Source organism: Sus scrofa, chromosome 4 (genome assembly GCF_000003025.6).
Source record: "Sus scrofa isolate TJ Tabasco breed Duroc chromosome 4, Sscrofa11.1, whole genome shotgun sequence".
Lineage (NCBI taxonomy): Eukaryota > Metazoa > Chordata > Mammalia > Artiodactyla > Suidae > Sus > Sus scrofa.
In genome coordinates this window covers 88494417-88522129 of record NC_010446.5, presented here as the reverse complement: position 1 = coordinate 88522129, position 27713 = coordinate 88494417, and the positions used below count along the sequence as shown (strand labels likewise).

Sequence of the window (27713 nt, the reverse complement as noted above, 5' to 3'; positions counted from 1 at the left end):
GCTGCTGCGCACGCCCTCCGCGGGTGACGTCGGAAGGGCGCCCCATTCCTTTCATTGGACCGCAAATGATGAAGGGAGAAAGGTTACCCTGAGTAAGGGTCCCTGAAATGTGGGAAACCCTTGTGCCCATTCTCCCCAAGAGGAGCAGGTTTCCTTTGGGTTGGGAGGTAGGCAGCCAGCACTCTCTCCAAGCCCGAGCCAGTATGGATGGATCCTCAACATCCTCCGTTTTTGCACCTGGAGGAAAGAGGGAGCGTTTGCTCTTGGACGTTTCACCCCACCCCACCGCCCCCACCCCCGACTGTGGGTAAGATATTTAGCATCTTTGAACTTAGCGCCTTTTCTAGTTTGCTTGTCTGCCTCCGCTTTAGAACCTGGTAATACCTCCACCCAGAGGATGACTATTGAACTCCCTGCTGGAGTGTGTCCTACATAGCTATAATGTAAAAAATAAAAATCAGTATAAAAAAATAAATTGATTGCTGTGGCTAGGGCTTCCAGTACTATGTTGAATAACAGTGGTGAGAGTGGACATCCAGATTTTAGTGGGAAGGCTTTCAGCTTTTCTCCATTGAGTGTTATATTGGCTGTGGGTTTGTCATAAATGGCTTTGATTATGCTAAGGTATGTTCCCTCTATACCCACTTGGGTAAGAGTTTTTTTTTTTATCATGAATGGATGTTGGACTTTGTCAAATGCTTTTTTTTCTGAATCTATTGAGATGATCATGTGGTTTTTGACTTTTGTTAAGGTGCTGTATGACGTTGATTGATTTGCGTATGTTGATTCATCCTTGTGCACCTGGGATGAATCCCACCTGGTCGTGGTGTATGATCTTTTTGATATGTTGTTGGATTCCGATGGCCAAAATTTTGTTGAGAATTTTTGTGTCTATATTCATCAAAGCTATTGGCCTATAGTTTTCTTTTTTGGTGGTATCTTTGTCTGGTTTTGGAATTAGGATGACGGTGGCATCATAGAATGTCTTTGGGAACGTTCCTTCTTCAACTTTTTGAAAAAGTTTAAAGAGGATGGGTATAAGTTCCTCTTTGTATGTTGGGTAGAATTCACCTGTGAAGCCATCTGGTCCTGGACTTTTATTTGTAGGGAGTGTTTTTATGACATTCAATTTAATTTCTAGTGATCAATCTGTTCAGTTGATCTGTTTCTTCTTGATTCAGTTTTGGCAGGCTCTAAGTCTCTAGAAAGTTGTCCATTTCTTCCAGGTTGTCAAATTCGTTGGCATACAATTGTTCATAGCATTCTCTCATGGTTTTTTGTATTTCTGTAGTATCCATTGTGATTCTCCTTTTTCATTTCTGATTTTGTTTATTTGCATTTTTTCTCTCCTCTTCTTGGTGAGTCTAGCCAGAGGTTTGTCAATTTTGTTTATGTTTTCAAAGAACCAGCTCTTGGTTTTATTGATTTCTTCAATTGTTTTTTAATCTCTATTTTATTTATTTCCTCTTTGATCTTTATGATTTCCTTCCTTCTGCTGACTTTAGGTTTTGTTTGTTCTTCTTTTTCTAATTCATTTAGGTGTTGGGTTAAGTTGTCAATTTGAGATTTTTCTTCTTTTTTGAGGAAGGCCTGTATTGCTATGAATTTCCTTTTGAGCACTGCTTTTGCGGCATCCCATAGATTTTGAGTAGATGTGTCTTCATTATCATTTGTCTCGAGGTATTTTTTAATTCCCTTCTTGATTTCCTTATTGGCCTGTTGGTTTTTTAGTAGCATGTTGTTTAGTCTCCATGTAGTAAGTTTTTTCTCATTTCTTTTCCTGTGGTTGATTTCTGGTTTCATGCCATTATGGTCAGAGAAGATACTTGAAATAATTTCTATATTCTTAAATTTGTTGAGTTTAGCTTTGTGCCCCAGTATGTGATCACAATCCCACTCTTGGGCATATATCTGGACAAAACTTTTCTTAAAAAAGACACATGCACCTGCATGTTCATTGCAGCTCTATTCACAATAGCCAAGACATAGAAACAACCCAAGTGTCCATCAACAGACGATTGGATTAGGAAGATTTGGTATATATACACAATGGAATACTACTAAGTCATAAAAAGAATAAAACAATGCCATTTGCAGCAACATGGATGGAACTAGAGACTCTCATACTCAGTGAAGTAAGTCAGAAAGAGAAAGACAAATACCATATGATATCACTTATATCTGGAATCTAATATAAGGCACAAATGAACCTTTACACAGAAAAGAAAATCATGGACTTGCAGAATAGACTTGTGGTTGCCAAAGGGGAGGGGGAGGGAATAGGGTGGTTGGGGAGCTTGGGGTGAATAGATACAAACTATTGCCTTTGGAATGGATTAGCAATGAGATCCTGCTGTGTAGCACTGGGAACTATGTCTAGTCACTTATGATGGAGCATGATAATGTGAGAAAAAAGAATGTATATATGTATGTGTAACTGGGTCACCATGCTGTTCAGTAGAAAAAAAATTGTATTGGGGAAATAACTATTTAAAAAATAAATTGTGTAATTATCAAATACAAAGAGTTAATCTCTGACACTCAATTAATCTCTGACACTCTAATGGGGGAAGTTCCTGGTGGAGAAGCAAATGACTGTCCAAGGGAACAGCTTACTATCTTCATGGTTTGGGACAAGTCTCAGATCTCTGTCACTAATGATCACTAAGAGGGCATCCACTTTTAACAGTGTGAGATTATATTACAATATCCCTTAGTGTCCCTTCTATAACCCTACTGTGAAGATTAACAATGTGTAAATTTAAGGAAAGGCACTGTGCCTTCTGGGACAACTGCCACCCTGGAAATACAGAACAGAGCTAGACCTCTTTGAAGATGCGAAGGGTGTATGCTTCTTTGGGAAATTCAAACACCTGCCTTTTGTGTTAAAGAATAAGGAATAAACTAAGGAGACTTCAGCTTATAAAAATGATGATAGTTGATAGTTGATAACCCTTATTAATATCTTTAGGTTGTAAAAATTTCAGAGTATTACTATATCTTAATAGTTTTTTGGGTTTTTTTTTTTTTTTTGTCTTTTCTAGGGCCACATCCGCGGCATATGGAGGTTCCCAGGCTAGGGGTCCAATCGGAGCTGTAGGCACTGGCCTATGCCAGAGTCACAGCAACGTGGAATTCAAGACATGTCTGTGACCTACCGCACAGCTCACGGCAATGACGGATCCTTAACCCACTGAGCAAGGCCAGGGATCGAACCCGCAACCTCATGGTTCCTAGTGGGATTCGTTAACCACTGAGCCATGATGGGAACTCCTTAATAGTTTTTGTTTGTTTGTTTTTGTTTTTTGTTTTTTGTTTTTTGTTTTTTGTTTTTGTCTTTTTGCCTTTTCTAGGGCCGCTTCCCACGGCACATGGAGGTTCCGAGGCTAGGGGTCCAATCGGAGCTGTAGCCACCGGCCTACACCAGAGCCACAGCAACGCGGGATCCGAGCCGCATTTGCAACCTACACCACAGCTCACGGCAACGCTGGATCATTAACCCACTGAGCAAGGGCAGGGATGGAACCCTCAACCTCATGGTTCCTAGTCAGATTCGTTAACCACTGTTGCACAACGGGAACTTCCAATAGTTGCTTTTTTTTTTTTTTTTTTTTTTTAATCCAAGTTATGGACACAAATCAAAGGTTCTGGTTATCTGGGCTTATGGAAATCTCTCTCTCTCACACACACACATATACATGTCACTTCAGGTAAAGCGGTCAGGATTTCATGAAAGAGTGACTCTGGCAATGACTGGGAGGATGGGAAGGTTTCAACAAGCAGTAGATAAATCAACAGACATAGGCAAGAGAGAGGGGCCATTCTAGGAGGGAGCACCAGCCTGAATGTACACAGTCAGATCTCTGGCTGTCACTTCTCAGCGAAGACTTCGCTGAGTCCACCAGCAGGGCACTTCCTCTTTTATATGCTCCCATAGTACCATGTATCTCTTCTTCATAGAATTATGGGGATTACATTTTTATACTCCTTTGTGGGTTGTTTCAGTAGTGCCTTCACCACTAGACTGTAAACTCCACGAGGTTTTGTTCACCGTTACATTCCCAGAGTTTCGCCTGTGCTTGGAATAAAGTAGACACTCAATTGAATAGGTTGAATGAATAGACTACAATCAGTCCAGTCGAATGTATTCCTAGTTACCTTCATAAATACCATTTTTGTGTCCATTAGCATGCATGTGACTGCAATGAACAGAAAGTCAACAATGCCTTAATCATATTTCCGTTTGTTTTTCTCCCACTTTAAGAAGACTGGAGGTTGACTGTTTGAAATTTGGTTCAGTGGCTCAGTGAAGTGATCAAGGACCCAAGTTGGTCTTTCTATTTTCCACTCTATGATTCTTAGGGTTTTTAAGATATTTTTAAAGGATTTTTATTTCAGGTATTTTTAAGGGTATTCCAAGGCGTTTTGATCTGATTATAATTGGTGTAAGCGTGTTCTAGCTACTCCTTGACCATTCTCTTTTGCTAGACATTCAAATTTTCAGTCTCTCTTGCAGCTAGGAGTAGCTACATGGTTGAGTTCTGGCCAATAGAATAAAATAAGTGTGCAGAGAGTTTTTATAAAACTCCTGATAAACAAATAGGAGGAGGAGCTTTCTAGTGCCACCCTTTCCCGCATATTTTGTCTTTAATGGTGGTCATGGCCCCTGGAGCAGTGGCAGCTATCTCATAACCGTGAGTCCTTTCTCCCAGAGAACTTAAAGCCACTTTTAAATCCTTTTAAAGTTCAATCCTAATGTCCTAATACAGAATATGTCTTAGACCTTCTCCGCAAGAGAGCTTTTCTTCTGCTTAAAGATACAAAGTAAGTACCTTCTAAATCTCTTTCTCAAAATATCCACACTCACTTTCTTCACTTTTTTATTAACCTGTTTTTTTTCTCACTTTTTTATTGACCCGTTTCTCAGACCACATGATATTCCAGACCTTCTATTATTCTTTTTTTTTTTTTTTTCCTGTAGAAAGTCTCTGGTTTGAGTAGATGTTAGAGCATATTGAAACCATTTCTTCTCTTTTTTTCTGGGCACTGTTATTGCATTAATACAGCCCAAGATTGCCTTAGTTTTTTGGCAGTTACATTGCACCAATGATTCGCATTTATTTTTTAAATGTAGTTTTTTCCTGTTCTTTTTTTAAAAAAAAAAACATGAATTTTATACAGGTTTTCTCCATCCTGTGCTTTCCAGCTATGTTCTTTTTTTTTTTTTTTTTTTTTTTTAATCCAGGTGCAGGCCTTTGCATTTTTTCCCACTGAATATTATGATGGTTTTGGCTCATCTTTTCAATCTGTTGAAATCTTGCTCTTTTCCTTCTTGTCTCAGTTTGGGTAATCCAAATAAGCATAATTTCTGTCTTAATGCAAACCCCTAATTTTAAAAAGTTATATTCATTCAGATAGGGCCAGATTCTAGGAAAAGTTTTTCCTTATTGATATTAATCTGATATTAACCTTTTTGGTGATTGTTTCGGCAGTCAAAGGTGTTGGTGCCTAGGCCATGTATTTTCATTATGTCTAAAAGTATTTCCCAAGAGACTTTTGTCATTGACCTTTCAGAATTCAAGACACACTGAAGCATTTCTCCTACCTTCTAGTCCGATAACCTGATCTAAAGATCCTGATATAAGCTCAGCTTGGCTTTAGAGCACCCAAATTACTGTAAACTCTGTGCAGCCTTTACTAAGTCCCTACAGATCCCATTTCACATGCTCCTCAGCATATTCATGTTAAAATAAGTACTGTTCTCCCTGTTTGACAGATGAAGTCATTAAGACACCAAGACAATGAGCTGTGTGATGGCCACTCTGTACTGAGTGCTTACTGTATGCAAGCATCATTTGATGTTCAAAACAAAAAACCCTGAGCTAGGTATTACCATCCCCTCCCTTTTTTCTTTTTCCTTTTCAGGGCTGCACCTATGGCATATAGAAGTTCCTAGGCTAGAGATTAAATTGAAGCTGTGGCTGGGGCCTACGCCACAGCCACTGCAATGCCGGATCTGAATTGCATCTGCAACTTACACTGCAGCTTGCAGCAACACCGGTTCTGCAACCCACTGAGCGAGACCAGGGATTGAACACACATCCTCGTGGACACAATATAGGGCTCTTAATCCACTGAGCCACAACGGGAATTCCAACTATCCCTTTTTACAAATGAGGAAACAGCCTCAGAGAGGGAATACTTACTGTGGAGATCTTGAAAGAACAGGGTCCCAGAAAGTCCTGAACATGCCACTTCAGCAACCTGAGACCTCGGACCTTTATAGGTTTTGGCCAGCTGGCAGGTTGCCAAGGTCTGGGATCTTTCAGCTGCTGTATCTACCAGGCCTCCCCAGCCAAGTTTGCTTCTGGCAAGAGCATCTGTTTTCCAGTTTACCTGGGAGCCTCCGGGCTTTGCTCAGAAATGCCTGTCTGTTGAAAACTAAGACCTCATTTTCCAGGTGGGGCTAAAAATGACCTGCCACCTTAGTATGTAATTTAGAAAATGCACCTGCCCTACAGCATCAAAATCAAAGAGCAGGGCAAAATCCCACGAGCAACATCATTCTGCCATCTCCCTTCCCTGGCTTGCTACAGCATGGGAGCCCTGCCAGGGAACTGCCATAAAATGCTGGAAAGGGATGATGGAAAGCATGGCTGAAAATGAGGTCTTTTTTCCCTTGTTCACTCTGCTCTGCTGCTTTCTCAGCTTCTTAATTTGCCTTTGATCTTCATGATTTTCTCTCTCTTTTAATTCAGTTTCACTCATTTATTAAATGTATATTATGAGCCGGGTGCCCTATGGCCTGCTGAACACAAAAGATGAAGAAAGCAAAACCTCTGCCTTTATGAGCTCATGTTATAAAGATTATATGTAATCCTGGGGAGGCAGACAAAAGAACTTTTTTTCCCCCTTTGAAGATATTTTAGTTAAAAACGTATTCTTTTCTTCACTGCAAGAGAGCTAGGAGAATGTCTTTGGGCAATGAAGAGCCATTAAAAGATTTGGGCCCGGAGAATGGTCATAGCCAGATTTGCAGATTAGATGAATCACTCATGTAGTGAAGAGTAGAAAGCCGGAGGGAAAGGCAATACAGTAACTATAGTTCTCTGATTGCAGACCCCCTTGCCTCCAGGGTTGGCTCTGCCTGAGCCAGAGTCCTGCACTGGATAGGTCATTGCTCTGACTCAGAGAGGAGCTCCCCTGCCCTCTATGACTTGTGGTGACCCAAGGAGGGATAGGTAGGCAGAAGCCCTTTGCCTTTCTAAGGAATTTCTCATGGTTGCTACATGGCAGAACTCTGGGAGATCTTATTGCCATCATAGCTGATGAGGGGAGCCCCCAAGAATCACGTAGGCATGACCTGCAACCACCAAACACTGCCCTGGGACAGGTCGGGAACACTGAATACAGCCTGTTGCTTTCTATACACCATGATCTCTCTCTCCCTCTCTCTCTTACCCCCACCCCCTCTCTTCCTTCCTTCCCTCTCCCCCTCTCCTCATTCCAAGAGACCTCCATGCTTACAAGCAGAGAGCAGCTCTGGCACAGATTATGTGCTGTCATGTGGTATGCTTTTTCAGGGTATTCACATGCCCCCCTGCCCTTTCTCAGATGCCCAATGTCCCTTTAATAAGTTCTTTCTTCATTGACGAGTCTTTTTTATATATATGTAATGATTTTTTTTTCATTATAACTAGTTTACAGTGACCTGTCAATTTTCTACTGTACGGCATGGTGACCCAGTCACACATACATATATACATTCTTTTTTCTCACATTATCAGGTTCCATCGTAAGTCCCTAGACATAGCTCCTAGTGCTACACAGCAGGATCTCATTGCTTATCCATTCCAAAGGCAATAGTCTGCATCTATTAACCCCAAGCTCCCCAATCCATCCCACTCCCTCCCCCTCCCTCTTGGCAACCACAAGTCAAGTCCATGACTTTTTCTGTGGAAAGTTTCATTTGTGCTGTATATTAGATTCCAGATGTAAGTGATTTCATATGGTATTTGTCTTTCTCTTTCTGACTTACTTCACGCAGTATGAGAGTCTCTAGTTCCATCCATGTTGCTGCAAATGGCATTGTTTTATTCTTTTTATGACTTAGTAGTATTCCCTTGTGTATATATACCACATCTTCCTAATCCAATCATCTAAGCAACAAGTCTTTACATGTGAACACTCCTGGTAGGGGTAATGCATTTCCTTAAATCTGTACGAGGGGATAATAACTGATAACAGATTTTGCTAGGGAAGCAGTAGTGGGAAAACATTGCAAAGTCAAAAGGATACATTATGGAACAACCCCAGAGAGGAATGTGGAGAAAGGTAAGGCCTGGCCTGTGCTTTACCATCTAGACTAGACATGAGGTGCAAGGATTCATTCTTGGTCATTAAAGATGCACAGAAGCTGGCTTAGTAAAGACTGGAGGAGCACCCCAGGCAGAAGCCTAGAGATGATAAAACTGTGGTGAGTTACTAGTAAATGCAAGCAAAGCTGGAGCACAGGGTACAATGGGCATCAGAGAAGGGGAAGTAGCAGGGGTGAGAAGAGAGGGCCAGATGGTGCCAGGCCTCCATACGATGCTGGGAGTTTGGATTTTGAGCCAAAGGCTCTGGGGAGAAGAGACCCCGAAAGTACTATGAGCAAGGGAGTGAAATAATTTAACTTGAGTTCTGGTAGATGGTCCTGGCAGTAGTATAGAACTGATTGGCAGGTCAGACTGATGTAGAGAGACCTGCTTGGAGCCTGTTTTCAAAATCTAGGCATGAGGTGGGAAAGCTCTGATGCAGGTAGGAGCATAAAGGGAAAACAGTGGGTTGGTGATACAGAAATAGCTAGAAATAGTAGGAGTTGATGACTCTCTGGATGTGGGGAAGGGAGAAGGATGAAAGTATTCTTGAGTAGGAATTCTTGGTTATAAGTAACAAAGCAGCTTTATCAAAGAAAAGGGATGAGGAAGGAGACTTTATTATAAGAGTTTAGGATTGTCTCACAGAACCCAAGGGCCCCAGTGTCACTGGGGACATTAAGGACTTCGCACTATAGACAGAAGATGTCTAGACCACAGTTACTTGAAGGGAGAGTGAGGCCTTCTCCTTCTCAGGCCAAATTCCAAATGCCCAGAGACGGGACTCTGGTGCAACATGGGTCAGGTCCCCAGTTCTGAACTGATCATTTAAGATATGCGTGGAGGGGGTCAGGTCACTGTGTAGAACTAGGAAGAATCACAGGTCCCAGGGAAGGGCTATAGAGCAGAAAAACTGATAGGTACCCACTGTGCTCTAGCCTGTGGTTGGATGGCTTCTTGTCTCCTGTCTGCTTCCAAGATGCACTTACTTAAAGATCAATTAGAGGAGTTCCCGTGTGGCACAGTGGTTAACGAATCCGACTGGGAACGATGAGGTTGCGGGTTCGATCCCTGCCCTTGCTCAGTGGGTTAACGATCTGGCGTTGCCGTGAGCTGTGGTATAAGTTGCAGACGCGGCTTGGATCCTGTGTTGCTGTGGCCCTGGCATAGGCTGGTGGCTACAGCTCCGATTAGACCCCTAGCCTGGGAACCTCCATATGCCGCGGGAGCGGCCCAAGAAATGCCAAAAAGACAAAAAAAAAAAAAAATCAATTAGAATAAATTAATCATCTTAGAGAAAAGCAACAATGTCGCCCCATAAGAGATAACACAAAGGGTACCTAGAAATGTCAGCTCTTCTGTGTGTCCACATCTCCAGGTGATACCTTTTCCAGCGTGGCTTGAATCTAGTCCAGATGTGACTTTGTACCATCCTACAGCCAAACATAAATTTAACCAGGTATGTGTATGCAGCTCTCAGCCCAGTGGAGACTAGCCCCTGAAAATGTTTAATGCGTATATTTGCTCTTTAGGATACTCCCTTCCATTCACTGGGGTGTACGAATATCATTTAATTTTAGGCTTGTCAGGCAGCCTGGAGCCGTGGAGGATCCTGGGCTTTGGGTCAGATGGGCTGTGGAATTCTGGCTTTACCACACTTCCTATTGTCTTTGTCTTACTAAAGTCTCTTCACCTCTGTGAGCCCGGTCTCCTTATTCTAACCCAGGAATCATGCAAACATCCTCCTCTGCTTACTTTGTGCTCACCACGTGTTCCTTTTTCAACCCTAACAGGAAGGAACGCCAATTCCAATTATAAGGCTGAAAATCATGAGGACTATAAAGATCACAGAAGGCTTAATAAAAGGGTAAGTCCTAGATTTGGCATCTAGAGGAAACCCAGACACAGATACAAAGGTGAAGAGAGACGATTCAGCCTGAGCTTTGTAGGAGCTTTCAAACCAAAGACCCCGGCTCAAATCTTAATCTTCGTGCCTATCTTGTGGGTGATTTGGGCAAGTTTTTCTCTTCTGGGCCTTAGTTTTCTAACATTGCTAGGTTGACCTGGAGATTAGAGAATCTAATAATAATAATAATGTATAAAAATGCTTGACTCATAGCTCGCCGCATTCACAGATATCTGTTGAATGTTGACTGAATGATAAAGTAATAACCACTTATTAAATGAAGATATTAATACTCCTGTTTCTGACTTGCTGTGTGAACTTAGAAGGAATTCTCTTTGTGCCTCAGTTTACTTGAAAAAGGAAACTCTCATTTTTGATTCTTTGTTCCTTCCATTTGGTGACTGTCACTTATATAAGTAATTTTTTTTTTTTCCTTTTTCGAGTTTGCTTCGTTCCAGGGACTAAACTTTAACAAGGTAACTTTCTAAAGCTTGGCTCCTGAGGTGTTTGGAGCCAGCTGCCAGCCCCTTGCTTTTGTTGGCAGGGCGGCCCAGCCACATCCGGCAGCTGCAGCTACCCGGGGAGATACTGCCTCCAGTGGGGGAATAGGGGTGGGTGTGGAGGTGGGTAGGGCAGGGGCCTTCTCTGGGAGGACATACAGCTTCGCCCAGAGCAAGGTGATGAGCAGAGGGAGGCTGTCACAGGCAGCCCTGGCCTGACATTGAGTCTTGAGTGAAAACCAAGAGACACCTCATTCCAGACAAGAGGAAACCCAGCTATGTGCTCTCCCATCCGAGGAGAGAGACATCTAAAATAGCAGCATCGTGACTGAGACAGGGTGGTACCACCCCAGAGTTCCAACTCTGCCAACATTCTTCCTCCCCCTTCCTCTGAAAAATTCCTTTCGTCCTTTTGATAACCCAATCTGAGTGCATTCCAGTTAATCTTGGAATTTTCCCTCATGTCCCCATCATGCCCAACCTTCCTTCATCTCACTGATGTTGCCTTGCTTCTCTTCTTCCTCCTTCCTCCCTCTTTCTTTCAAGGAAAAAAAACCATTCAGAGCTCTGTTATCTGAAAGTGATAGGTGTAGTTTCTGAACAGCTATATGCTGTTGGATTTTTCTGTGCCTTCACAGAAGGTTTTCAGTGTCTGAGCTTCACTGCTTATAGTCCTAGAATTGCATGTCCAACAGCACACTGTCTTTGTATAACTCCAGGCGGACCATACAAGGTAAATGGTGTCCTTTGCAGTTAAGGACAGTTTGAGCACCTAATATGGCCAGGTGCAAGCATCTTATTTCATCACCACAACTATCTTGCAGTGAGGGTGTTATTATCCCCAGGCTTCAGATGAGGTAATTGAAGCACATGGATCGACTAACTTGCCCAAGGACAAAAATACACAACTTGTTAAGTGGCAAGCTGGCTTTGATCTCAAGTCTGTCTGATTCTCAGCTCATGCTGTTAATCACACCCCATTCTCTGACATTTAACTTTTAAAACCTAATTTCATCTACTCACCCACATCCATCTCTCCTTCTAGAATTCCATGCTTAAGGTTCTCCAACCACTTGTGGGCAAAGTGGCATGTCTATGGAAAACATAAACCAACTGCAGAAGCAGTGGACAGTGAGATGTCTTATCTGAAGGACCTAGCATTTAGTTCCAGTGCTGCCACTCCAGCTGTGTGCCAACATGGGAAGTCATGGGCTTTTTTTGTCTATTCTCCAAGAAGTTGATTGGACTGAGCAATTTCCAGGGTGCTCCCTTTCAGCCCTAACATTTTTAATCCTTTAGTCCAAGCAGCTGAATTTATCAATACCTCTGTAGTGTGTTTTGGAACACAGTTGGATTGAATGTAGCTACCCACAGAAAAACGGTTGCTTTGTATGTTTTTGTAAGGCCATCAGTCACTCTAGAAAGTGTTGAATATTTGAATTGTGAGAAGGACAGACATCCCATGCTTTTCACGACACATTCCTGAACACTTGTGCATCCTGAGTTTCCTCAAATTGTAGCAACATGATTGCATAGCCATCATGTACAGTCAACACCTGAAGACAGGTGGGAGAGGAGGGAGGAGCACTGGGGCTGCCCCAGGGCATATGCCAGGGGAATTTGGCTGGTTTAGTCAGAAGTGGTAGGTCACTCCCTGTGGAGAGGAGTTCCAGACTAGCTCAGGCAGTAGGAGAAATGGTCTAGTTCCAGACTGGCTCACTCTGGGGTGGGGACAAGCTAAACCATGATAGTGCCACTGGCAAAACCCACGAACAATTCCTGGAAAATAAAAACAGAATCTGGTAATAAATTAAAGTCTAACCTTTTTTTTTCTTTCCTTTGTGCTTCATGTAGTTTCATTTGCTCATAGGGTACCACGTGCAGAGGCCTTACACCCAGCCCTCCAGACCAGAGTTCCTGGTGTGAAATGGCTACACCCAGCACCTCAGCTCACAGGCTAGTGCAGAAGCACTGCCCACGACCCCACAATTCCAGATGGCGGTAGCAGGATGCAAAGCAGGATGTGTGCAAAGATGCTGCTCCTGGCACTGTGATCTGGAGTCTGAGTAGCACAGCTGCAAGTAACCCAAGAACTCCACCTGTCCCAGCTGATGAGAACCCTCTAAAGCAGCCCCACCAAAGGCTTTCCAGGGAGAGTTTGTATTCTAGAGTGTGAGCTCACCCCTCTCCATTATTTGATCAAAGATTAATGCTTTCCTTTACTCCAGAGCCAAACTTAGTTTCGTTCTACTGGTCCAAATGACACTGGGCAGAAGGACCTTTGTAGGGGGCTGACTCAGAAGGAGAGTCGGTAACAAAATTTTGGTGACCACAAAGGTACAGACCATGGCCTTTTCAATTGTGCCTATGCACTAGGCTCCAAGCTTACCCAGGCTCCAGCTGGAGGATGGCAGAGGCTTTGGGAGGTTTGCCTGAGGATGACTGATCTTCAAGTTCACTTTCACAGGGTAGGATGGCTGCAGCCTTTGGGCAAATTCAGAGCAACTGTCCAGCAACCTGAACCTGGGTGTAGTATGTACACAGTGTAGCCCTGGAATCATCTAGACTGTGCCCCCTTTGAGGGGACTATACTCTGGCATCCTTGGGGACTGAAGCCTGAAACTCATGCTTGTCTGCCTGCTGCCTCTGGCTGGCCTTCCTGTGGTACCAGACCCCCAGGGATGGGGGGACCAGTGAACAAGAGGGGGCATGCAGTCTTGCCCGCTGTCTCACCAGTAGTGCTGTCCTCTTGTCCCTTGTACAAGGCAGTAATGGCTGCACCTGAACTTTCTGCCCTCCTTGCTGACCTCCAGGGTCCACAGTAGCATTCTCCATCGTCGCTTTTGTTTGGTGAAGGGAAGCAGCCAGCCCTGTGAGCCAAGAAGCAAGACCAGGAAAAGGCCCAGGTAATAAAGACTAATTGATGAAACAGAACAAGAAGCTCAATCTGAATTCAGCAAAAGGCACTGGGGATGCCTGAGTAAGAAACTATCCCGAGGCTGAACCATGACTTGACCTTTCTCTGTCAGCATTAGCTTCTCTGACCTGGGCTGGGGAGGCCTGTGAGTGGCTCACAAGACCAGGAAACACCCACTGCCCAACCTCTCACACCTGTCAATTAGGGTAATATAAAGGAAATCGATCAGGAGCCAACAGAAAAAGCTTCTGCATTCCTGGAGTGCCTCAGGGAGTGTCTCAATCTATACTGCCACTGACCCTCAGTCATCAGAAGGGAAATGCATTCCTCAGGTTCTATTTCATTTCTCAAAGTGACCCCAACATCAAGCGTAAACCTCACAAACTGGAAATAGAATCAGATAGTTCTACCTCTTGAACAGTCAAGGTTGCCTCCTGGGTGTTTAATAACCAAGATACACAGGAAGAAAAGTCAGAGGATAAAAAGACCCAGAGACAAGTCCACCTACTGGCTGTTGTCCCCCAATGTTAACTGGTCAGCACATCAATCTAGGCTAACTGCCCATGGAGACTCTAGACTCCAGTGAGTGACCCTCAGCCTCCGCCAAGGGCTAGTAAGCCAAGGAAATTAGGACCCAATCAATGCACCTTATGTAAACAAGAGGGACACTGGAAGAGGGACTGCCTCCTCAGCCCTGAATGGCAGGTCCTAGCCACTATGCTTGAAGGCAGATGGTCCAAATATATGAAGAATGATGAGCCAAAGGGCTCCTAAGCTGGCCCTCCAATTGACCCTGAGGATTCCTGACATTGAACATAGAAGGAAAGCCTGTTAAATCTTAGCAAACATCAGTGCCGTTTACTTCCTTCTGAACACCAGATCAGGCAAATTCAGTCACAAGAGTTGTAAAATTATGGGAGCATCAAGGGAAGGTCCAAGAACAGGCATTCACAGAGCCCAGTGGTTACCATAAAAGCTGTCACACACTAAACCCTGCCACCTTGCTACCTACAAAAACAGGGCCCTTGGAACGAGATTGTACAGCAACAATAGGCACAGTGATTCCAGTTGCCCCAACCTAGAAGCAAGCCTGTCCCAAATGCTAAAGAGGAGTTTGTGGAGAGGAGCTGTTTTATGAGGGGAAAGGGCTGGAGGGATATGCAGTAACCTCCCAGACCCAAGTCATAGAGGCACGAAGCCTATACCCAGGGACTTTTGCCCAAAAGGCCAAGCTGTTCACTCTCACCCGCGCCTTAGAGCTCAGGACAGGGAAAATCTTATATGTTTATCCAGATCCCCGGTGTGCATATGTCACCCTTCATGCACACAGGGCTATCTGTAGGGAAAGAGATATGCTTAGTATGAAGAATAAATAGGTGAAACCTGACCTAAGCATCCCGAGGCTCTTAGAAGCAGTACAGAAAAGGTGGCAGTGATTCATTGTAGGGGTCATCAAAAGAGATGCAGAGTATGGAGTTCCCGTTGTGGCTCAGTGGAAATTAATCTGACTAGCATCCGTGAGGACACAGGTTGGATCACTGGCCTTGCTCAGTGGGTTAAGAATCTGGCATTGCTGTGAGCTGTGGTGTAGGTCGCAGGCGCAGCTTGGATCCCACATTGCTATGGCAGTGATGTAGGCCAGCTGCTATAGCTTCGATGCGACACCTAGCCTGGGAACCTCCATAAGCCACAGTGTGGCCCTAAAAAGACAAAAAGAGAGAGAAGGAGAGATGCAGAGTTTATAAGGGAAACAAGAAAGACAGAATTCCAAAAGGACAGCCCTAGAACCAGTAACTTGGCAACTATCCCTCATACTTCCAAGGCCAGATCCATCCAATTATCCCCCAATCTACACAAGGAAAGAATTGGATAAAGCCTGAAAATGGGTCTTCAGTGGAGATCTAGGTGGCTAGTTCATGATTATGGGCAATACTTCTTTCTCGGAACTGCAGCTTGTCAAGCCACTGGGGAAGCTTATCAAAGAATGCATTCTGGGAAGGAAGCTGTGTATAATTGACTAGTTGAGGTCATGGTAACTCCTGGTATGAAAAGTATAATCACTCAGATAGTTGAGACATGCCCCAACTGCACAATGAACAACTCCAACACCAGGCCCTCCAGACTAGAGGGACATATCCTGGGGAAGCCTGGCAGATTGATTTAACTGCCATGTAGAGAGTACCAGGCAATTTCAGGTATCTTTTTGTTGCTAGTAGGCATATATTCTGGTGGATAGAAGCATTACTAACAGAAGTAATTCCCAGGTTTGGGATCCCAGGATCCCTACAAGGTGGTAATGGTCCAGCATTTGTGTCTCAAGTGACAAAGGGAATAACGAGTGCCTTGGGCATAAAGTGGGCCTTGCCCTCAGCCTGGAGACCCCAATCGTCAGGAAAAGTAGAGAGGTCCAATTAGACCTTGAAATGGGCTTTAGCCATGCTATGTCTGGAAACTTAAGAAACCTGGCTTAAGTTGCTTCCAGTTGCCTTCTCTGCATGCACTTAGCCCTGAGGGATGTGTTAAAGTGAAGTGCATTTGAATTCATATATGTAGACCCATTCTCCAAGCCTGAAGAAGGGACAACTTGACCCTCTTGAAAAGGAACAACTCAAGTATGCCCTCCAGGTAGGAGAGACCAGGAAAGCTCTCATGGAGTTTGGTAACCAGGTGCTGTCCACACCCACTGACCTGGTCCTCCACCCCTTCTGGCTAGGAGACTTGGCATATCTAAAAACCTGGACAACCAGCAGCCTGCAAGATCAGCTCACTCCTATGGGGAATGCACCCCACCTGGTGACCCTAACCATCCAGTCTGCGCTGAAGTTACAGGTATCGCTCTGTGGGCACAGCACACTTGCATGAAGAGGGCCCCTAAGCCCCAAACTCCAGAGACAACCTGGGGCAACAGACCCATTTGACTACTCATGTGAACCTCTCTCTGACCTGAAGCTTCTCTTCTGAAAACAACAAAAGTGTGACCAGGAATATTCAGGCCATGTGTGGCAATGAACCTCCACATCGGGGCACACTTTTGCAAAAGACCTATATACTTCATTTTTAGGAAAAAATTGGCACGTGACCACTATCCTCTTGTTAACATTGACTCCATGCACCCTAAATTGTCTCCAAAAGCTTAGCCAAATGGCGGTGGCTCAGGGTAGGAACAGTCCGGACTGAGGCCTGGTGACCCTATCACATTCACCTAAGGCAGCTGGGGAGAAGCTCTGCTCCTCTCCCGAGGTTGTGACAACACTCAAATCAGCATGAAATAGTTTGAGTAGATGGAGATTCTCCCCTCAGCAGCCCTCAAGAATGAGGAGCAGGACAAATGACAGAGGAAGGATTTGTCACCAGCAAAGCCCATTAAAATTCCCAGGGAGTTAAAATAGAATCTGGGTCATAAAATAACCTTTTTTCTTTCCTTCCTTTTGTGCTTCACTTGCTCATAGGGTGCTTCATGCAGAGGCCTTGCCCCTGGCACCTCAGACCAGAGTTCCTAGTGGGAGAAGGGCTGTCCCTGGCACTTCAGTTCAGGGACTGTGTGCAGAACTGCCCTGCACAGCTCTCAATTCAAGATGGCAGCAGCAGCCGCATGCAGAGACCTCCACCTGGAACTGTGATCAAAAGGGTGGGTACCACTGGGCCTGCGCAGGTGTGAGACCTCCGACCCCTCCCTGCTGACAAGCTCCCTCTAAAGGAGCCCCATCCCTGCCTGTTGGAGAGCCTGGACTCTGGAGCAGGGGCTCCCACCTCTCTATTCTCTGGTCAAAGAATAAAGCTTTCCTTTGCTTCTCAAATGACTCCGTCTCATTCTTTTGGCTTAAATGTCAGGAGCCACAGGACCCTGATTGGGGCTGTGACTTGAGAGGGTCATTAACAATAGCACCGTTCATGATAGCATCAATTCTTCATGGCTTTACACGTACTGTCACTAATTCTCAGAGCATTTCTGGGAAAGAGGGGTAGTTTCCCCCACTTTACAGATGAGAAAATAGAAACTCAGAAAGTATAAGTAATACAAGCAAAATCAAACAGTGTTGGAGCTCCCTCGTGGTTCAGGGGTTAAGGATCTGGCATTGTCACTGCTGTGGCTTAGGTCACTGCTGTGGCATGGGTTCCATCCCAGGCCTAAGGCCAAAAAGAAAAATCACAGAGCAGGGATTGGGAACTCGGACTTATTTATTCAGAACCAGTGTCACACTCCTCATCTGCAGTCTCAAGGGCTTGAACCAGTGCTTCCCAGCGTGTGACATGCATACTACTGGGAGCACTTGAGAATATTTTAGGTGGTGCTCACTTATTCATTAATTTCAATTGTGTGTTTTAAAAAATTACACACAAAATACTTGCTATTTTTAAAATATTTCTTAGGAAGAATCCAAATAAAAAAGTGAATTGATTTAAGGGCTATTGTCTCCAAAAGCTTAGCCAAACGGCTAAAGAAAAGGGTTAAGTGAGTCCAGGTGATGTGGCAAAAACTGTGAAGGTGGGAACGTCACAAATGCCTGAGGTTTGGGGACTGCTGAGTCAGATAATATGCTCCAGTGTTCATTGGTTCCATGAGTCAGAGCAGGACCATGGCCTCCCTGAGCTTCTGGCACTGTGTCTCCCATGCTTGGGTATGTGGATCCCTCTGAATAGAGAGAAACAAACTGTGTATACAAAAGACTTAACAGGCCAAGTTATCCCACTCCTAATACCTACCCCGCCCCCACCATCCTGTTTCCCATGCATCCAAGTCTTTGCTGTTAGGTATCTAACATTCCTCTTAAGTGAGAAGCTTAAGGCATAGGTCGCAAAGTGATCGGCTGCAGATGTATTTAGTGAAGCCTGCACAGTGGTTTTTAATTTCTGAATCTGAATGTCTTCAGGAAAGACATACGTTCTAGTTTGCGCAGACCTCACTTCTCCACATAACATCATCCTTCATAACTCCAGGCCCCTGAAGGTACATGAGTCTGTGACCCCTGGTTTCTTACCTTCCTCAAAGGTCAAAATCTTTAAAGGCCCAGAGCACTGGTTCTTCGATTGTGGGATTTCAGAGCATAGCGCTCCCAAGGAGCCATCGGCAATACGGATGCCTATAACACACAATGAGTCTCTAATGCGTATGGAGTTTCTGTACCAGCCTTGCAGGAAAAGAAGTCAGGACCTATGCCTCAGTCAGGAGGTAGAGATCAGTCACAGCTTTTTATGGTCCTTCCGGAGCTCAGTGGCTGCTTTGTGATTTTCAGACTAGGAGTAGAGTGACACCTAGTGGCTGGTGTTATTCTTCACACCCAGCAATTCCCAAACCATTTCTCCTTACTTTCCATGCCTGTTTGGGTGCAGGCAGCTTGATATCAGGTTGAAAGCCTCACAATCATCAATAATTTCTTTTCTCTCTTCTCCTACATCCCATCCACTGCCAAGTTTTCTCAATTTGACTTGTGTTGATTTTCTGTGTCCTACCCCTTCCTGTCACTGCCTCTCTTGGTGCATAAATTCATCTCTCTCAGTGCAATAACTGTCTAAGAGTTCTCATCTACACATTACTGCCTGATGAATATTTTTAAAATACAGTTCCCTCAGGTCACTCCTTGGCCAGAAGTCAATAGTTCCGCCACAACCTGCAGAATAAAGCCCAACAACCTAGCCTGCTCATGACTTGGTTCCAGGCTACACTTCTGGCATTTTCCTCTATTCCTTTGTTCTTCAACCATGCTCCAGGCTTTCTGCAGCTCCAGTCACTGCTTCCACCTATGTGAACCACTCCTTCAAGAGGGCTGGTTATATAGATAAGAAGAGAGAGAGAGAGAGAGAGAGAGAGAGCGCAAATGGTAAAAGAGATGATCAGAGAGGGAGTTTTATTCTGATGAACAGCAATGTGTTGAACATATTTTAAGGCAGAGATTAAGGAGCCCACAGAGGGGAAGGTTAAAGACATGTACTGGCACCCACTGAACACCACCTGTGGGCTGGAGTCTTGACTATTTTATATGCGATAATCCGTTCAATCCTCTCAACAACCTTCCAAAGTAGGTACTACTGCTGTTCCCCTTTTACAGATAGGGACACTGAGGCCCAGAGAGGGAATGTATTCATGTTAGAGCCAGAAGGAAGTAGAGCTGAGATTTGAACTCCAAGTGTGCTCTCTTAACCGCTTCGTATAAGAGAGAGGGGCTAACCAGCAGAGCAGAGTCCCTTAAGGGGTGGAAGGAGGAATAAATCAAGCTCAGGGTGGGGTGGTCATCCAGGAGCCTTACCTTACCTAAAGAGAAACTCCTCTTCCCTGAGCTGGGAGAGAAGCAGAATCAGATGAGGATGCTGCAGTTAGCCTCATAGATGGAGGAAAGAAGTTGGAAATGTTCCTGCCAACAGTTCTCTGTTGAGAATTAGGGGGAGATGGTGAAGTAGGGAGCTTGAGAGTAGGGACTGTTTAAAATAGTTGCTGCAGGGATGAAAGCGGCACTGCGAGGACCTGGAAGCAGCCTTGCTTAACTGAGGTTCCAGACCATGGATTTGTAAAGTCTCAGCCTCACAGTGTGTGCACTCTCTTGTCTTGTCCCTGCCAGTCCTAGGTATCACTTAAATACCGCCTCCCTCACGAAAGCTTCCTTGATCCCTCTAACTGGATGTGAACTTTCCCACCTCATTTTGACTCTTTCATACGGTCCCTATATTAATGCATCTTATATTATAGTGCAATTTGTACATTTCTGTCTTCCTAGATTGAAGGTTCTCTGATGGCAAGGATGACATCATACTGTTTTTTTTTTCCCTCAATAGAGCCATATACATTCAATTGTATCATGGTTGCTCATTAAATACTTGTTCACTTATTTCTTGACTGTTCCCCTCCAAATGGGACCACTTATTTATTTTTCCTCCCTTATTAATCTATCTTTTTCTATCTACCCCCAAATCTTTCTTTTAGCTGTGTCTATTTTATCTGAATATAAACTCTTGGGTGACTAATGGTGGCTGTGAGCCTGGCTGATCTAGATTCTCTTAAGGCTAATCATGCAGAACAATTCTAGAATAAAGGAAGATCATATAACAAGTCGAGATAAAGGTGTCATCTGAACACTCTTTGGGCTATATCACTGTCCTTTTTATAGACTTAGGGCAAACTTGACTAGAGTGGGCCCCAAATGGATAAAAAGAAAAATCTTTAGTTACCACACATGGAGAGGGTATTTAACTTAACAGTGTTACACAAGAACCCTAGAGCATCATATTTCTCTCAGTTCATTTTTTTTTCTTTCTTTAGATAGCCTGAAGTACCACAGCACGGCCAGAAGACATGTCTCATGGAATTCAACAATAATTAAAAAAATACACTTAGACAAGAAGCAGTATTTCCCACATGGTAGGCCAAAAAATATCCCCCCCCCAAAGTTAGCTACATCTTAATTTCTAGAAACTAAATGCTACCTTATTTGAAAAGATTAACTTTGCAGGTGTTATTAAGGATCTTGAGATGGGTAGATTATCCTGAATTATCTGGGTAGAGTCCTAAATATCATCCCAAATGTCCTCATAGGAGAGAGGGAGAGGGAGAGTTGATACACACAGAGGAGAAAGCAATGTGAGGAGGGAGCAAAGAGAGATCCGAGGATGCTACTTTGGAAATTGGAGTCATACAGCCCTGAGGCACAAGTGCCAGCATCTACTGAAAAGTCGGAAGAGACAAGGAACAGACCTCTCTCCTACAGCCTCTGGAAGGAGTATAGCCCTGTTATCACCTTGAAGTTGGCCCAGTGAAATTGATTTCAGACCTCTGGCCTCCAGAAGTGGGAGAGAATCAGTTTCTGTTGTCTCAAGCCATGGAGTTTGTGGTCATTTGTTATAGCAGCCAGAGGAAAGTAATACACAGTATCACTAAAAAGAAAAACCATTCTCTGATGACGAGTAACTAATGGAGGTGTTTTGTAGAATGTATTGGAAGAAAGAAAAATCTCATTACTGTTTTGTTTTTTCAAGACCCTAGACAATTTCAGGCTGAAAAATAGTTGTGCATCTGTCAAGAAAGGTACTGATAATAGAATCTTCTGTTCCAACACAGACTCATACAGACTAAGATCAGCAACGGATACTCATGTGAGGATCAGCCAAGCCTGGACAATGCAAGAAAAGGTCAATCCAGATTATACCACCACAGACACAAGCCACTTAGGCATACTTGGCTAAAGATTTTTCTACTTTCCTCATAGGAAAAATTTGAAGTTAATATTTAAAATACATCCAATGTTAAGTGATGGTTTTATCCTTAACAAATTGTACTTGATTCTCTTTTGTTGATGTGAGTTCAGTTACTTTCAATTAGTCCTCGGGCCATTTTCATCAACTCCAGAGGTAAAGAATTCATGTGATATCATTATGGATAATTCTGGACCTAATGGCCCCCATGTGAGTATAGCAGTCTAGGTCTATCACTCAGGAAGTGCAAGCCAGATGAATGGTGCTGCTTTCAGAACACTGCTTATTCCAAGCTTATTCCAAGATGCATGGACAATCCACTCACAAAAGCAAGGTAGGGTAAAAGTATAGCAAGCTGACAGTTTCTGTGAAAACAGAAATAAGACAAACTTCCTTTTTTGTAAAAGGAAACTACCAAATCAGAAATGTGATATTTCCTTGTGAGAAAGGAATCCGCTTTAGCTAAATGGAAGCAAGACGATGCCCTCTTCTGGCTGCAATGGAGTAACTGATAACAGACGTGTACCCCCATGGTAAATAACTAGGAAATTGGAAAAAATGTGTGAAACAACTGCTTCAGACCTTACACAACAGGCGTCACAGAACTAAGATCCCTGAGAGAAAGGAAACAAATAAGGTGAAACCTGCAATGAACACAGTTCATTCCTGCCTGGGAGCGCTTTCTGGAATGTGATGCAGAGGTGGGAAACAAAGAAGATCATAACAGCCTGAGTGGAGGCGGCAGAGTGCAGGGAGGCCAAGGCAGCTTGAATAGGCAAGGCAGAGTACCAGAAAGAAGGGAGCTCTACAGAGAAAGGGCTTCAGAAATCTGAATAAGTTTCCCTCGTGAATCCTTGGCTGAACACTGAGATCTACATACATAGAATAAAACACCATGAAGACTCTGCAAATAAAATTGTGAGAGAAGGAACAATTATTGGAGAGATAAAAGGTGAGTGATTCCAAGAGCTCGTGCAAGTTGGGCAGATGTTTAATTTCTGTCAGTTCTGAGTGGAGGACCTCTTCCAACATGTATGCATTCAGTAGAGACTCTCCAATATAGCAATATAAAGGCTAAGCCAGAGTAAAGGCAGTGGTGGATTGGAGCTGGCTCAAAATAGTTTGCCAGAGCCAGTTGGACACATCTCCTTCCAACTACACCTCCAGGGACATCATGTTGGCAGCTGGAAGTCAGCCATTGTGGAGTACATCAAGGAAATTAGCAATTAGCATACACTGCAAGGATGGGCTGTTGTTTTATTTTACCCTGGAAAGTTGGTCATTAAACATTTACCAGCATACCTGTGATGTCATTGAAAGATGTTTGGTTTTTGTCTCTGGTTCCTAGTCCAGAGCTCCTAAAACGCTTGGAATTTCCTGAGTGATAAGAGTAAGAGGAGTGTTTTTAATTTTAATGAGGCAACTCTTGACAGGCTCCTAGATAGCTTCAGGGTGGTTGCCGTAAAGACCAAACTTTGGGAGTTGCCATAGTGGCTCAGTGGTTAAAGAACCCGACTAATATTCATGAGGACTCAGGTATGATGCCTGGCCTTGCTCAGTAGGTTAAGGATCCTGCATTGCTGTTGCTGTGGCATAGTCTGGCAGCTACAGCTCAAATTTGACCCCTAGCCTGGGAACCTCCATATGCCCATGGGTGTGGTCCTACAAAGACAAAACGACAAAAATAAAATGTAAAAGAATGAAATTAGATCACTTCCTAACACCATACACAAAAATAAACTCAAAATGGGTTAAAGACCTGGATATAAGACCAGATACTATAAAACTCTTAGAGGAAAACATAGGCCAAACACTCTCCGACATAAACCACAGAAACATCTTCTCCGATCCAGCTCCTAGAGTAATGACAATAAAAACAAAAACAAACAAATGGGACCTAATCAAACTTAAAAGTTTCTGCACAGCAAAGAAAACCCTAAACAAAACAAAAAGACAACCCACAGAATGGGAGAAAATATTTGCAAATGAATCGACTCACAAGGGATTAATCTCCAAAATTTATAAACACCTTCTGCCGCTCCATACCAAAAAAACAAACAACCCCATTGAAAAATGGGGAGAAGATCCAAACAGACAGTTCTCCAAAGAAGACATACAGATGGCCAAAAAACACAGGAAAAGATGTTGCATCACTCGTTATGAGAGAAATGCAAATCAAAACCACTATGAGGTACCACCTTATGCCAGCCAGAATGGCCATCATCAAAGTCTACAAACAATAAGTGCTGGAGAGGGTGTGGAGAAAAGGGACCCCTATTTCACTGTCGGTGAGATTGTAAATTGGCGCAACCACTGTGGAAAACGGTATGGAGATGCCTCAGAAAACTGAAAATAGAACCACCATTTGATCCAGCAATCCCATTCCTGGGCGTCTATCCAGAGGAAACCATGACTCGAAAGACACATGTACTCCAGTGTTCACTGCAGCACTATTTTCAATAGCCAAGATGTGGAAACAACCTAAATGTCCATCACAGAGGAGTGGATCAAGAAGATGTGGTACATACACACAATGGAATATTACTCAGCCATTAAAAGGAACGAAATAGTGGCATTTTTAGCAACATGGGTGGACCTAGAAATTATCATGCTAAGTGAGGTCAGTCAGACAATGGGACACCAACATCAAAAGCTTTCACTGACATGTGGAATCTGAAGAAAGGACACAATGAACTTCTTTGTAGAACAGATACTGACTCACAGACTTTGAAAAACTTATGGTTTCCAAAGGAGACAGGTTGGGGGTGGGGGGATGGGCTGGGTTTGGGGATGGAAATGCTATAAAATTTGGTTGTGATGATCATTGCACAACTATAAATGTAATAAATTCATTGAGTAATAATTAAAAAATTTAAAAAAGAAAAAATAAAGATCATGAAACATGTTTAAGTATATCAAAATATGTTTGAAACACAAACTGCCCTTAATTCTCTCAAAAGCATAAACCAGACTGGGACTGACCCCACATGAGAACTGGGGAGCCCAGCAGGCAGTTCCAAGTGACAAACTCCCCAAAGTATCTAAACTTGAAATGTGTGAGCAGAAGGGGAAAATGGTGAGGTAATACTCAGCTGGAGAAAGAGATGCAGGTAATTTTCAAATAGGTGCTGGAGATATAGCTGATAACAGATATTGGCTAATAAGCTGTAGCGTACTTGACAAAAATAAACATGATATCTATCACCATCCAGAAAAAGGTAAAATCTTTTTTTTCTAAAAGAAAAATGTTGTGTCTATGAGGATGTGGGTTCCATCCCAGGCCTGTCTCAGTGGGTTAAGGATCCAGCATCACTATGAGTTGAGGCATAGGTCACAGATGGAGCTGGGATCTAGTGTTGCCATGACTATGGTATAGGCCCCAGCTGTAGCTCCAATTCAGCCTCTAGCCCATGAACTTCCAGGTGAGGCAGTAAAAATTTTTAAAAATAAAAATTAAAAAAACTTTTTAAAAAGCTTTAAGCAGTATTATTCACAAGACCCCAAAAGGAGAAACAACTCAGATATCCATCAACAGATGAATGGATAAACAAAATGTCATATATACATACAATGGGATATTATTTGGCCTATAAAAAGGAATGAAATTCTGACACACACTACAATGTGGGTAAACTTTAAAGAATTACACTAAGTGAAATAAGCCAGTCACAAAAGGACAAATATTGTATGATTCCGCTTATATAAGATACCTAGAATAGACAAGATCATAGAGATAGAAAGTAGAATAGATATTGCCAGGCCCTGGGAGGAGGGAGGTAATGGGGGGTTGTAGTTTAATGGGTGCAGAGTTTCTGTTTGGATGCAATTATAATCTTTTTCTTTCTTTCTTTTTCTTTTTTTTTTTTTTTTTTTTTGTCTTTTTGCTATTTCTTGGGCCGCTCCTGCGGCATATGGAGGTTCCCAGGCTAGGGGTTGAATCGGAGCTGTAGCCACCGGCCTACACCAGAGCCACAGCAATGCGGGATCCGAGCCGCGTCTGCAACCTACACCACAGCTCACGGCACTGCCGGATCCTTAACCCACTGAGCAAGGCCAGGGACCAAACCCGCAACCTCATGGTTCCTAGTCGGATTCGTTAACCACTGCGCCACGACGGGAACTCCATGCAATTATAATCTTATCATAGAGCTTTCAAAATTGAATACGTATATTTAAATTTGGGGGCAGTACACACTTTACATTTTGAAGTAGTAATCTATTCTTTACTTCTTCAGACTGATTTTGGGTCTTGGGAAAGCCGAATGTCAAGTTGTTCATTTCAGTGAATGTGTGCAGAGCCACTGCAAGTGGGTATTTCCAACATGGCAGGGGAATCGTGAGTCTTTTTGAAACGGATGGTAGAAGGAAAACCACTGATCCTATCAAATGCAAATAGTTATACAAAACTGTTCTGTTTAACTAAAACATGTATATGCATTCTAAGTATTTTTCTTCAAAGGTGGTAGTGAGTCTAAGTAAACTGGAAACAATACAGGCCTTGGAAACGTAAGACATGAGTTTAAAATCAGCCTTGCCACTTGGACAGTAGCTGTTACATAATCCTAGACACATGACTTAAATTTTCTAGGCCTCAATTTCCCCATCTGTAACGTGAGACAGTGATCACCATGGGCTCTTTCAGTCCTAACATTCTGTATTTCTCTTCTACAGTTTCATCTTCCTCTTCATGGTTATTCATAATCTTAAGAAGAAATACCTGGTTTTCACTTTGCAAATTCTCTTTCAACTTAGAATGAATGAATTAGAATATATATATATGTACAAAGATTAAAAAAAAACTAGACCTAAAATTAAAATTTCTTCAACTAAAATGCTTAAGATATGAATAAATTAACTCCCCATAAAATCAGAAAGGGTATTCTCTGATATGATGCTTAAAGAAGACAAGGGCAGTTACCAAACCAATGATTCTGCTCTATAAGTACAACCTATATTTGAAGTGGACCTCTTCAACACAGATAAATAGAGCCATAAAATGCATAGTTGTTATCACCAATTATCTCTGGGGACACAAAGCCATACTTTAAGAACTAAGATACAGCATCTCTTTGATGCTTAATGGGATGTGCCATCCTGATTGAATGATATTTTCCCATCAGTAAAGTGATATTAATCTTTTTAAGAAATCCGTACAAGAATATTTGAAAGCCTTTCTTAAAAAATAACATGGGTATCATCTTAATTTTTTAAATTTTAATACAAATACATCAATGTAGTTCAGTGCTTTGCACTTTCAAAACACAGCACATAGTATGTACTCAATAGTTGTTTACTATGTGAATGATTTAAATTGAATAAAGCAGGAGTTCCCATTGTGGCTCAGTGGGTTACGAACCCAACTAGTATCCATGAGGATGAGGGTTTGATCCCAGGCATCGCTCAGTGGGTTAAGGATCTGGCATTGACATGAGCTGCAGTGAAGGTCACAGATGTGGCCTGGATCTGGCATTGCTGTGGCTATGGCGTAGGCTGGCAGCTATAGCTCCAACTAGACCCCTAGCCTGGGAACTTTCATATGCCATGGGTGCAGCCCTAAAAACTAACTAACTAACTGACTAGGATAAAGCACGAGGAACCTGACAAACTGGATCATTGGTACACTTGAAATAGAGCTAACATTGGGGTCTTTTTTTTTTTTTTTGAAATAGAGGCGTTTATTTATTTTTTATTTTTTATTACTCAATTACATGTATAGTTGTGCAATGATCATCACAACCAAATTTTATAGCATTTCCATCCCCAAACCCAGCCCATCCCCCCACCCCCAACCTGTCTCCTTTGGAAACCATAAGTTTTTCAAAGTCTGTGAGTCAGTATCTGTTCTACAAAGA

At 43.1% G+C, this 27713-nt stretch overlaps 1 long non-coding RNA gene across 2 annotated transcripts; it reads left to right on the top strand.

Annotated features, from left to right (window-relative positions):
* On the top strand, nt 87-19381 carry LOC110260305. Of its 2 annotated transcripts, none has more exons than XR_002343374.1 (5): nt 87-307; nt 10151-10224; nt 12634-13669; nt 16394-16509; nt 17130-19381. It is a non-coding gene; the product is annotated as an uncharacterized LOC110260305 (long non-coding RNA). The 2 variants fall into 2 exon arrangements; XR_002343373.1 differs by having other exon boundaries at nt 12618-13669; nt 17130-19380.